This window comes from Bos indicus x Bos taurus, unplaced genomic scaffold, assembly GCF_003369695.1.
Source record: "Bos indicus x Bos taurus breed Angus x Brahman F1 hybrid unplaced genomic scaffold, Bos_hybrid_MaternalHap_v2.0 tig00004995_arrow_arrow_obj, whole genome shotgun sequence".
NCBI lineage: Eukaryota > Metazoa > Chordata > Mammalia > Artiodactyla > Bovidae > Bos > Bos indicus x Bos taurus.
This window is the reverse complement of record NW_020867844.1, coordinates 9,931-22,516: the sequence shown is the minus strand read 5'-3', so window position 1 is coordinate 22,516 and position 12,586 is coordinate 9,931. Positions and strand designations below refer to the sequence as shown.

Here is a 12,586-nt window from a genome sequence, read left to right as displayed (position 1 = left end):
GTATGGTTTCAGTGTGTCTGCCCTCTGATGCCCTCTTGCAACACCACTGTCTTACTTGGTTTCTCTTTACCTTGGGTGTGGGGTATCTCTTCACGGCTGCTCAGTTATGTTATAAAGGAGATTATAAAAATAATACCGTAGCATACTAAGATGTGACCTCGGTATTTTATAATCCTGGCTCTAATAGTGATAAAAGATAAAATATGAAAACCAATGGACTTCCCTGGTGAATCTCTGTTAGAAATACTACTTGCAATGCCAAGGGACGGGTTCCATCTGGGAAGATTCCACATGCCATGCTGGAACTAAAAAACCATTGCACAACACACTACTAAGCTCTGGCTCTCGAGATTCTGTGAGCCACACAATACTACTAACCCTGTGTGCTGAAATTACTGAAGCCTGAGCCCCTAAAACCTGTGTTCCAACAAGAGAAGCCACCACAATGAGAGGGCCTCGCATCACAACCAGAGTAGCCCTCACTCTTCCCAACCACAGAAAGCCCCACACAGTAATGAAAGCCCAACACAGCCAGAATTTTTAAATACTAATTAATTAAAATTTAAAATATAAAATCATAAAAGATAACCAATAGGGCCTTCTTCTTTTCTAAACAGAATTCAGTGAAACTCTTAACTGATAACCTTCAGCTTCCATTGACAATGTTTTTGATATCAACATGATTATACTCATCAATGATAAAAGTTAACTGCTTAAAAGCATTCAATAAAGAATACGATCTTGCTATCTTGATAGGTAATCACTCCTCTAACAGAGGTTAAATTCCTGTAAGAATTCCTTTTCAGCACCCTGTTATTATTACACACCACAGTCTTATAAGGTTGAAATCATTCTTTTTAAAAATCATTTTATTGAAATATAATTTGTTACAGGATATTTAAGATACATGTCTGGTGGCTCAAAGGGTTTCCCTAGTGCTTCATATGATAACAATCTGCCTGCATGCAAAAGACCAGGTGTGATCCCTGGGTTGGGAAGATACACTGGAGAAGGGAAGACTATCCACTCTCAGTATTCTTGCCTGGATAATTCCATGGACAGAGGAGCCTGGTGGGCTACAGCCCATGGGGGTCACAAAGAGTCAGACACAACTGTCTAACACTTTCACTTTCCTATGCTATACAGTAGTACCTTTTTCACCTGTAATCATTCTTAATAGAACTCATTTCATCCAAGTATTTGACCAGAGGCTTGATCTTATGGGTCACTGGCAAGATGTCACTGAAAATACCCATGATGTAACATTTGAGGATAAGAATGAGTAAGAAATCATTTTTGTTATGAAAACTGTGACTAAAACAACAAAATGGCTTGAGGATAAAGTAGCTGACTTTGTATTTTACAGGAATTAAACTGACTAATATTATATAATGACTAAATGAAGAAAATGCAGTTTTTCAGAATGTTTATGAATAAAATTGGTACTTTAATACAATTCTTCGAGGATATGAAAAACAACCATATGTTAGCTAAAAAATGCTTCACAAAGAGTTGGTATATTTGAAATTAGTACACCAAATAGTTGTTTCATCACACAAAAATTCATACTTTTGGGCATAGAAAATAAAATACAATAAAAAAAAAAAAACACTGAAGAATATGTTCAGCTACAAGTAACAGGAACACCCACAGCCTTCCTGACAGAAGGAAGGTGCTTTTTCTCACAGGGGAACAATGGGTCAAGAATGGCACTGCACAACGCACTGAAGAAGCAAACTGACATGTAGGAGAGAAACAAAATACAGTCCAGAGAAGGGTGGAATCAGAGAGTATTCCCTACCATAAAACACTGAAATACTGTCATAGTAGACACAAGTTCCTTTACAGAAGAAATTCAACCTCTGCTGGATCTTTGATGTGGAAGGTCTGAAGACATGAGGGGAAACCACACTTCTATATAAATGGAAATCAAATATTGCTTGCTGGTGTTGAGGCTACTGTTGACTACAGGGACACAGATTCTGGAAAATAAGCTGGAAGATGGTGTCCCTGAAGCTCTTATGTATTTGTCTCTCTCCCAGTGTGGGAGCTCCAATATCTGAAGAATGTCTTCAATGCATTTGGTTTTAAATCACTCACACAAGCTATTGGTGATTGCCGATATGGAACTACAAATGGAATGGATTCTGGAAAGTTTGGTCCTAATATTACTCACAAGCAAAGCTGAGCGCCAAGAATTGATGCTTTTGAACTGTGGTGTTGGAGAAGACTCTTGAGAGTCCCTTGGACTGCAAGGAGATCCAACCAGTCCATGCTGAAGGACACCAGCCCTGGGATTTCTTTGGAAGGAATGATGCTGAAGCTGAAACTCCAATATTTTGGCCACCTCATGCAAGAGTTGACTCATTGGAAAAGACTCTGATGCTGAGAAGGGTTGAGGGCAGGAGGAGAAGGGGACGACAGAGGATGAGATGGCTGGATGGCATCACTGACTCGATGGACGTGAGTCTGAGTGAACTCCGGGAGTTGGTGATGGACAGGAAGGCCTGGCGTGCTGCGATTCATGGGGTCGCAAGGAGTCGGACACGACTGAGCGTCTGAACTGAACTGAACTGAAGATTATCTTGAACTATAGATTTTTTTGTATTATCACAAGTCCCATAATATTTTCAACAAATACAGTCAGAAGGAAATACAAAAAGTAAATAGGAAAAATAATAATTTATGTAACAGTATACTCTTTGACACCCTAGCCATACATAAAATTTATTCCAAGTGATTAATAGAATGGAAAATGACATAAGGCTCCTACATGCACTACCACCAAAAGAGATTTTTTTCCTCAATTAAAAGGGTACAATATATGTATTTATAAATATCCAGGAATTGCCACATAAACTACTAGGAAAATCCCTACAAATACCAAACTGCCATTTCTCAGTGCCCCATTAACAGAAAATTAATAGAACATTATAAAAATTTAAGCCTCACTGCATACTAGAAATACACTTAAATTCACCCATGACTCCAACAGGGTTCAAACATGAGAGAAAAAAAGTCATTATCTGATTAAAGGAAAAACTACCTCCTTTAAACCTTATGTACTATTGGTGAAAAGACAACTTACAGAATTAACTAACATTAACATCCACTTTGAAATTAGTCAAAATCTACATTTCAAAGATATGATTGAAGAAAGATCTTTAGAATAACAATATATTACTAAAAATTTTTTGTCACTGAGCTGTGTCTTAGTTGTGGTGCTCACAATCTTCATTTTAGCATGCAGGACCTTTTTTTTTTTTTTTTTTTAGTTTTGGCATGTAGTGTCTACTTCCCTGACCAGGGATCAAATTCAGGCCCTCTGCATTGTGGAGTTTTAACTACTGGACCACCAGGGAAGTTCTTGTAAACTTTTTTTTTTTAATTTATTTGGCTGTGTCAAGCGTTAGTTGCAGCATGTGGATCTTCCAAGTCGTACAGGGGATCTTTCATTACAGTGCCTGGGCTTCTCTCTAGTTGTGGCCCACTGACTCTAGAGCACACTGGCTCAGCGCAGGGGCTTAGTTGCACCTGTGGGACCTTAGTTCACCAACCTGTATCCCCCATATTGGAGGGCAGATTCTTAACCACTCGTCCACCAGGCAAGTCCTAGTCCCTGTAACCTTTTAAGACAACTCTTTTGGTACTTTTCTGGCAGATCAGTGGTTAAGACTCCAAGCTTCCACTGGAGGGTCACAGCATCAATCCATGATTGGGGAACTAAGATTTCACATGCCACATAGCACAGCCAAAATATATTTATAACAGCTCTTTTATATTGAAGGTTTTTCTGGAACAGTACACATAGATTTCCATCAAGTTTCTCTTGTTACTTACATTTACACTTCCTTTCCATGGGAGTTTTTACATGTAATGATGTCAACCAATTGAAGTATTTTTTTAATATTTATTTATGTATTTTCACTGGGTCTTTCTTCTTGTGCAAGCTTCTCTCTAGTTGTGGCAGGTGGGGGCTACTCTATAGTTGTGGGTACACAGGCTTCTTGTTGCAGTTTGTTCTCTTGTTGCAGAGCACCGGCTCTAGAGCACAACAGGCTCAATAGTTGTGGCTGACAGGCTTAGTTGCCCTGCGGCATGTGGGATCTTCCCTCATCAGTGATCAAACCAGTGTCTCCTGAATTGGCAGGCAGATTTTTGACCACTAAGCCACTAGGGAAGCCCTAAAATCAAGGTTTTAACTAGTAAATCCTTAATACTTTCATACACAACTAAGATCAGAAAAGCCTTTCCCACATTCTTCACATTTGTATGATTTCTGTCCAGTGTGTAGTCTAATTTGTCTTTGAATGTTGAGAGACAAATGAAGGATTCCCACATTCCTGTCGTTGACAGTGTTTCTGTCCAGTGTGAATTAATTTATGTGCTTGAACATAACTGGAAGTGAACGTTTTCACAAATATTTTACACTTGTAGGGGTTTTCCTCTACTGTGAGTACTTTTCATGAACTCTGAAAACATTTTGTGTTCTAAAAGTTTTACCACATGACACTGATAGGGTCTCTCTCCAGTATGACTACTTTCATGTATTTTAAGAGAACTGGGATTAATGAATACTTTCTCACATTCTTTGCATGTATAAGGTCCATCTCCAGTGTGTATTATTATGTGTTTCTGAAGGGTTATATTCAATGTGCAGGCTTCCCCACATTCCTTACACTTATAAGGTTTTTCTCCAGTGTGGATTCTTTCACGGTTTTTAAGCAAGCAGACACTACTCAACACTTGAGAACATTTTTTACATGCATATGGTGTCTCTCCTGTGTGAAATCTTTTGTGTGATTGGAAGGCACTGAAATAATTGAAGGCTTTACCACACAGGTTACATTCATAGTGTTTTCTCACCTCTGTGAATTCTTCCATGTATTCCAACAGGTTTAGGAGTTTTAAATGTTTTTCCATACTGTTTACATTGATAGGGTTTTCTTCATTGTGACTGTTTTCATGCATTCTAAGACAACTGGGAGAAATGAATGTTTTTCTCACATTTCTGACATTTATAAAGTAAACTTCCAGTGCGTATTGCCATGTGTTTTTGAAAAGTTGTTTTGCATAGGAAAGTTTTCCCACATTCTTACATTCATAGGATTTCTCCCTTCAGTGAGTTCTTTTGTGTATTTGCAATGATTTTTTTATATGGAAAGGCTTTTCCACACTGCTCACATTCATAGGGTTTCTCTCCAGTGATTCCTTTCATGTGTTTGAAGAAAACTGGGATAAAGGAATGCTTTTTCACATTTCTGACATTTATAAGGTAAATCTCCACTGTGTGTTACCATGTGCTTTCGAAAAGTTACTTGCCACATGAAGGCTTTCCCACATTCCTTACACTCATAGGGCTTTTCTCCAGTGTGGATTCTTTCATGATCTCAAAGATTCTGGGCAGTAGTCAATTCTTTAGAACATGTTATACATACATGTGGTGTCTTTCCTCTGTGAAGTCGTACGTGTGCCTATAAGGAACCAAAATGTTTGAAGGCTGTACCACATTGCTTACAATCATAGGGTTGCTCTCTGGTGTGAATTATTTCACGTATTTGGATTCTTTTAGGACTTTTAAAGGCTTTTCCACACTGTTTACATTGATAGGGTTTCCCTCCATTGTGACTGCTTTGATGCATTGTAAGAGAATGGGGATAAATGAATGTTTTCTCACATTTCTTATATTTACAAGGTAAATCTCCAGTGCGTGTTACCACATCTATTCAAAAAGTTGATCTCCATGTCAAGGCATTCCCACATTCTTTATATTCATAGGGTTTCACCCCTGTGTGAGTATTTTTGTGGCTCTAGAGTGATTTTTCATACTGAAAGACTTTTCCACATTGTTTACATTCATAGAGCTTCTCCAGTATGACTCCTTTTATGTGTTCTGAGAGCACTGGGAGAAATGAATGTCTCCCCACAATCTTTACATTTATATACCTTCTCGTGGCACTTTTGATGCTCTCTTGGTTTGTATTCAATGTGACATAACATGTGTCTATTAAGGGATGAATGACTCAAGAAGAATTTTCCACATGCACTGCATTCCCTTGGTTTAAAACCAGCAGTTTTCTTCTTCACACTGAGAGTTGGAATAAGCTTCACATTTTCTCCCCAAGAATGAATATCTTTCCTTTCAGAGAGTCTATCATAGGACTTCCGTAAGTAATGAGAAGCACATTATTAATGATTTACTTCTTAATTATATTTATGGTATTTATTATCATTTGTAGGAAGAGTGAGGTTTTAAATCTTTTGTGAATTGTTAGAAGTTGAATATACTGAATGTTTGGCAATAGGACTTCCCCCTTTGCTATTAAAAAGTGATACTGAAATATAGGGCTCGTGAAAACTGACTGTACATGCACTATATTGCAAACACTGAACATTTATATCAAATTCAAGAAAATATTTTTCAGAGACATTTTCTAAGAATAACTAAATTTGAAGATGGGCATTCTGTTTTGATTGCTTCTTTTAGAGTTTTCATTTCAGACCATGATTCCCACAGGAGACATGCTTTGCATTGGGAGTTTCGCTTGCACGCTCAGTTATGTCCAACTCTGTGATCCCATGGACTGTAGCCTGCCAAGCGCCCCTGCCCATTGGATTCTCCAGGCAACAATACTGGAGTAGTTTGCCATTTCCTTTTTCAGGGGATCTTCCACACCCAGGAACTGAACCCACTTCTGAATCTCCTGCACTGGCAGCATGATTCTTTACCACTACCACCACCTGAGAAGCATGGCTCACCTTAATTTTCTCCTCTGGTTTTTGAACTGATCTTCAATGTCATGATCTTCCTATCTTGCTTCTGAAAATGAAAATCCAGAAACATGATTGTGAAGTACTAGAAATTGTGGAATAATTATTGGATTTTTAGGTCCATTATGAGCTCTGATACTGTCCAGTTTATTTTTCTTTCTTTTTTTTAACCACTCTGTACAGCTTGCAATCTTAGTTCCCCAACCAGGGATTGAACCCAGGTCACAACAGTGAAAGTGCTGAATCTTAACCACTGGACCACTGGGGAATTCCATTCTGCCAGCCTCCCCATCCCTACTTTCTTTACCAATATTCTCCCTTTCCACTTTCCACATCTACAGACTGGTAAGAAACCCCTGTTTTCTAATACACAAAGGGAAAGAATTTCTTCATTCTTACCTACTGATTCCAAATTCCTGAAGTTTTCTAACATCACATCTCTGTAGAGTTTCCTCTGTGAAGAATCCAGTAAACCCCACTGCTCAGGGTGAAGTTCATAGCCACATCCTTAAAGACCAATGAGTCCTAAAACACCCAAAATATATGCACAGTAAGATGCAGGAGACTGACAGAACTAGACACTCACACTCCACCTACAGGAAAAGTACATATAATTCTGTTGTTTACGAAGAGTTATTCTATGACTTGATCATGAGAAACTTACTCTCCACACTTCAATAACGTAACAACATCATGAAAAAATGAAAATTATTTACACATCATTTCTGTGGTCACAATATCACTTATATTACAATCATGGCAGAGCCCAAAGAATGTAGGAAAATGACAGAATTCCTTTACAAATGAAACAAGTCTTTTTTATGAGGTATAATTGCTTTACAATGTTCTTAGTTTCTGCTGTAACAAATATCATCATGTTTTATAGTTCTCACCATATGCCTTTCACCTCTTTGTCAGGCTTATTATTATTTTATTTTTATGTGATTTTAAAAGATATATATTTTCAATACTCCCCCTTCATGGTATCATATTATTTATTCTTTAAATTACAATTATACACTGCCTACAGAAGTCATTCTAAATATGAAGACACAGGTAGATGAGAAGTAAAGGGATGGATGAAATGTACCAAGCCAAAACTAACCAAATGAAAGCTGGCACTGGCATACAAATTTTAGACAATGTAGATTTCAAACAAGGAAAACCTCAGGGGTAAAAAGGGACTTTACCTAATGACAACAAGATCCATTCTCCAAGAAGGCATAAAAATCTTTCATGTGTACATACATAACAACAAAGCACCAAAATACATAAGACAAGATGTGAAGAAAGCAGGGAGGGGGACTCCCCGGTAGTTCAGTGGTTAAGAATCCACCTTTCAATGCAGTGGATGTAGGTTCAATCCCTGGTCAGGGAACAAAGACCCCACATACCACAGGGTGACTGAGCTCACCTGCCTCAACAAAGACCCAATGCAGCCAAATAAATATTCAAATATTTAAAAAAAAAAAAAAAGAAAGTGAGGAGGAATACATGAACCCATTATTACAGTCATTCATCAACACCCACTTATTATAGGCTATATATTACAGCAGGCAGAAAAATCAGGAAGGACAGAGCTTAATTGAACAGCACTATGATATGACTCATTTTAATTGTAATCTAAAAAATAATTCAAGGAACAAGAGCAGAATTCTCCTGAAATTGACGTGGACTATTCAACAAGACAGAACATTTTCTAGGACATACAGCATACTTCAGCAAATTTGAAAGAACAAAAATCATACAAACTATGCTCTTAGAACTCAAAGGCATTCATGTAGCAATCAACAGATGCGAGAGAATTGGAAAACCCTAAGACACATAAAGATTTTTTTTAAAAGACATTTATAAATAACACGATGGTATCAATAAGAAGTCTCAAGACATTAAAATTTCTTATATGCTAAATTGTGGGAGGCAGTAAAAGCAGTGCCTACAGAGTTTATGCCATCACCAAATGCACTAGGAGAAAACAAAGATCTGTAAAAAATAATGCAAGCATCTACCCAATGAAACACTAAAGAGAAGAAAATAGGATAATAAAATTTTAAAAATCAGAAAGGATATTAACAGGGCTTCCATGGTGATGCAGTGGTTAAAACTCCACGCTCCAAATGCAGGGGGCCTGGGTTCTATCTCTAGTCGGGAAACTAGATCCCATATGTAGCAACCAAGAGTTTGCATGCCACAACTAAAAAGATCCTGCCAGTATGCCACAACTAAGACCTGGTGCAAATAAATAAATATTTTTTAATGAGTTATCACTATAGTTCTATAGCACTATATATATTTAATGATTAAAATGCAAAACACTCAGAACACCAAATAGATGTGAAGATAACCCTCATTCACTGATGGAGGGAATAGAATTTGGCACTCTACAAAGGAAGATAAGAGCTTTCTTTCAAAAACAAAATATACTCTTAGTATGTCTATTAAGACCCAGCAATCACACTCTTTGTTATTTGTCTAAATGAGGTTGACTCATATTCACACAAAAGTGAAAAGTGAAAGTGAAGTTGCTCAGTCATGTCTGACTCTTTTCGACCCCATGGATTATAGCCCATGGAATTTTCCAGGCAAGAGTACTGCAGTGGGTTGCCATTTCCTTCTCCAGGGGATCTTCCTGACCCAGGGATCAGACCCGGGTCTCCCGCATTGCAGGCACAGGCTTTACAGGGCAGCCCTGAGCCTCCAGGGAAGCCCTATTCACACAAAACGCATACACAAATCAAAACTGGCATGAGTTAACAGGTAAGCTACATAACCTGAGTCAAATAACCAGTGGTATATGCATACCATGTAATACTATTCACTAACAAAAAGAAATGAAGTAGCAAGCTACGAAAATACAGAAAGGAAAGCTCAATAGTATATTGCTACCTGAAAGAAGTCAATCTGACAAAGCAATAAACTGTGAGATTCCAAGTATATGAGGACCTTCAAGTACTTCCCCTCACAGGCTCAAAAGGGGCCTTAGCCTGAAGACACTGATCTCAGGCTCTGCTCCCCACCTCATGGGCTCTCAACCACTACTGAAAATTGTAAATACACAAATCCTGTTTGACCAGCTAGAGAAAATCATTCAAATTCAGTGTTTTTTGTAGAAACGAGAGAGGAAAATTATAAGCCATTTCTCTCATTCACCCAGAAAACCCCATGTATCTATTTCTTTCAGAAAAAACATATTGGACTTCCCTGGTGGCACAGCGGATGAGAATCCACCTGCCAATGCAGATGATACCTGTTTGATTCTTGATCTAGGAAATCCCACATGCATGGGAGCAGCTAAGCCCCTGTGCCACAGCTACTGGAGCCCCAGATCTGCAACTACTGAAGCCTGCACGCCCCAGAGCTCATGTTCCACAACAAGAGAAGCCACTGCAACAAGAAGCCTGTGCTACACATGAAGACTAGCCCTTGATCTCCACAACTAGAGAAAGCACTTGTGCATCAAGGAAGATCTAGCACAGCCAAAAATTAATATGAATAAATTTTTTAATGAAAAAATGTCAATCATTATTTTTAAGGCAAATTTATTTACTACACAATTAATCATATTTGAATGTGACTTCCCTGATGGTTCAGTAGTAAAGAATCCGTCTGCCAATGCAAGAGATTCAGGAGACATGGGTTTGATCCCTGGGTAGGGAAGATCCCCTGGAGGAGGAAATGGCAACTCACTTCAGTATTCTTGCCTGGAATATCCCAAGGACAGGCTCATCCCTGGCAGACTACAGTCCATGGGGTCGCAAAGACTCCAACTCAAGAGAGCATGCATCCACGGTAGTCATACTTGAATATTTTGTCTGCAACTCTAAATCCTAGAATGTCATTTGAAATCAACCAGAAAGAACTAAGAGTCCAAAAGAACTCACCATAATCACTTAGGGAATGAAAAAAAAGTGAAACAAAAATTCCTCACAACTCAAATGGAACACTGGAAACTTTTCCCCTGAAATTCACCCCTCTTACCTTTTAGCAACTACTGTATATGCTCTTTCAAGCTCTGTTAATTGAGTACATCTTACGCTATTGAGAAAAGAAACTTAAGTGAGGAAATTTTTGAAAGGGACTAACCCAGAAACGGGCAGGATTGATCGTCTGGAAAAGTACCCCCCTCGCCCCCAAAATAAATACCCTTCACAAAACAATTTCCGACAGGACGTCTCTTCCCAGAAAACAAAATCCGGAAGAGAACGGATTTCATACACCCACTTCCAAGTGGTTATTGTCGGCTTTCCCATCAGGTGAAATATCCACAGACCACCCCCCGGCCCAAGGAAAAATGACATTCACGACTCTGTGCAAATAGAATAAACAATTAATAAAATACTCAGTTTATTTGAAATGCAGGGCAGAGACGAAGAGTTGACAGATTATTTGAATTGGAGAGGTGAAACTGGAGGGGAGCGATTTGGAAATTTAACGATTTATTGCTAGCCCTACAAGGAGCAACAAACGAGGGCTAAGGTCTTCGATTTGAGACGCGGCTTCCCGAACAATTGGAAAACTCAGAGGAACCCGGGTGCCCCTGCGCAGAAAAGAGGGGCTGGGACCTTTGACACGACAGGTAATCCCACGACCCAAACGTGGAGTCACAAAAACCATGCACGTGGTCACCGCACAATCTCGGGGAGAAGACGGGGTGCGGAGGCAGAGCCGCGCCGAGAGGCTCCGGAACCGAAGTTCCTGCGCGAAGTGATGGAACAAACACAAATGCCAGCCGTCCGGGTGCCGGGCCAACCACCCCGCTGTGAGCCAGAGGGGACTGAGGTCCGAGCGGAATCCACACCCCGCGTATCCGCTGACTCCGGGGGTGACGACGCGGTGCCGGGTCAAAAGATGGCGGGTTCGGATCAATCCCTGCCCGGCGTCCCTAGCCCGGGTCAGCACACTCACCATTTTCCAGGTTTCCTGGGATTATCTGAGTCCCTCCCAAGGACTCTAACGACCAGATCAGATGACAGGACGACTGAAGATGAGTAAGAGTAACTAGGCCGGTAAACCAGCGAGGAAAGAACAGGATGCTGGCGACTCCGCACTGTGCAAGAAAGAAAACGACTGCATTCCTTGGGAGTGGAGGGCGGGTATTTCCCCGCCCACCGGACTCAGCGGCCTCTTGGTTGGACAGATTCCAATGCCCCGCCTCTCATGCTTGAGGGACAATCTGTTGGAGATGGGCTGGGACCAGTCCCTGTCTGGCATTTTTGTTTGGTGAAAGACACGTTTCCTAGCCTGGGTTTACCTCTACGCTGTTCTGCAGCTCTTCCTGCAATGAGATTCCTTTTTCTCAAATTTTATTATTATTTTTTAATTGGAGGATAATTGCTTTACAGTATTGTTTTGGTTTCTCTCCTGCAACAAAGGGAATATATATTCACTATATATATATGTATATTATAGTCTGCAGGGAAGCTGGAGACTATACTTTTGATTCTAAGGTTTCACAACCCTCATTGGCACGCACTTTAGGGTCAACATAGTCCATTCAACATAAGTAACCAAGGCACTGTAGGATTTGTGTATTTTGGCAGGAGATAAGTTCTTGTAGTTCTGATGCTTGTATTTAGTAGGAAAAGAGAGGTGGTTAATAAACGGTAAGCTTTGGTTTATGAAATGCAAATAAGGGTATTGAAGGAAAGTATAAAATGTTATGTGACATAATACGAGGCTGGGGTGTGTGTATATCTTTTATTTGATAAGTGCCTCAATCCGTGAAGATGTCGTTATTGATCACTTATGTTTCTACCACATAATACATATTAAACACTTCTTCAGGATCTGCATTCTTATGTAAGAAGATGGAAGG

At 39.5% G+C, this 12,586-nt stretch overlaps 1 long non-coding RNA gene across 1 annotated transcript; it reads right to left on the bottom strand.

Moving 5' to 3' along the window:
- Positions 1-3,279: 3,279 nt before the first annotated feature.
- On the bottom strand, positions 3,280-11,906 carry LOC113889207. Its single transcript, XR_003510173.1, has 3 exons — positions 11,677-11,906; positions 7,171-7,296; positions 3,280-6,820 (listed from the first exon to the last, which is right to left on the bottom strand). It is a non-coding gene; the product is annotated as an uncharacterized LOC113889207 (long non-coding RNA).
- Positions 11,907-12,586: the final 680 nt, after the last annotated feature.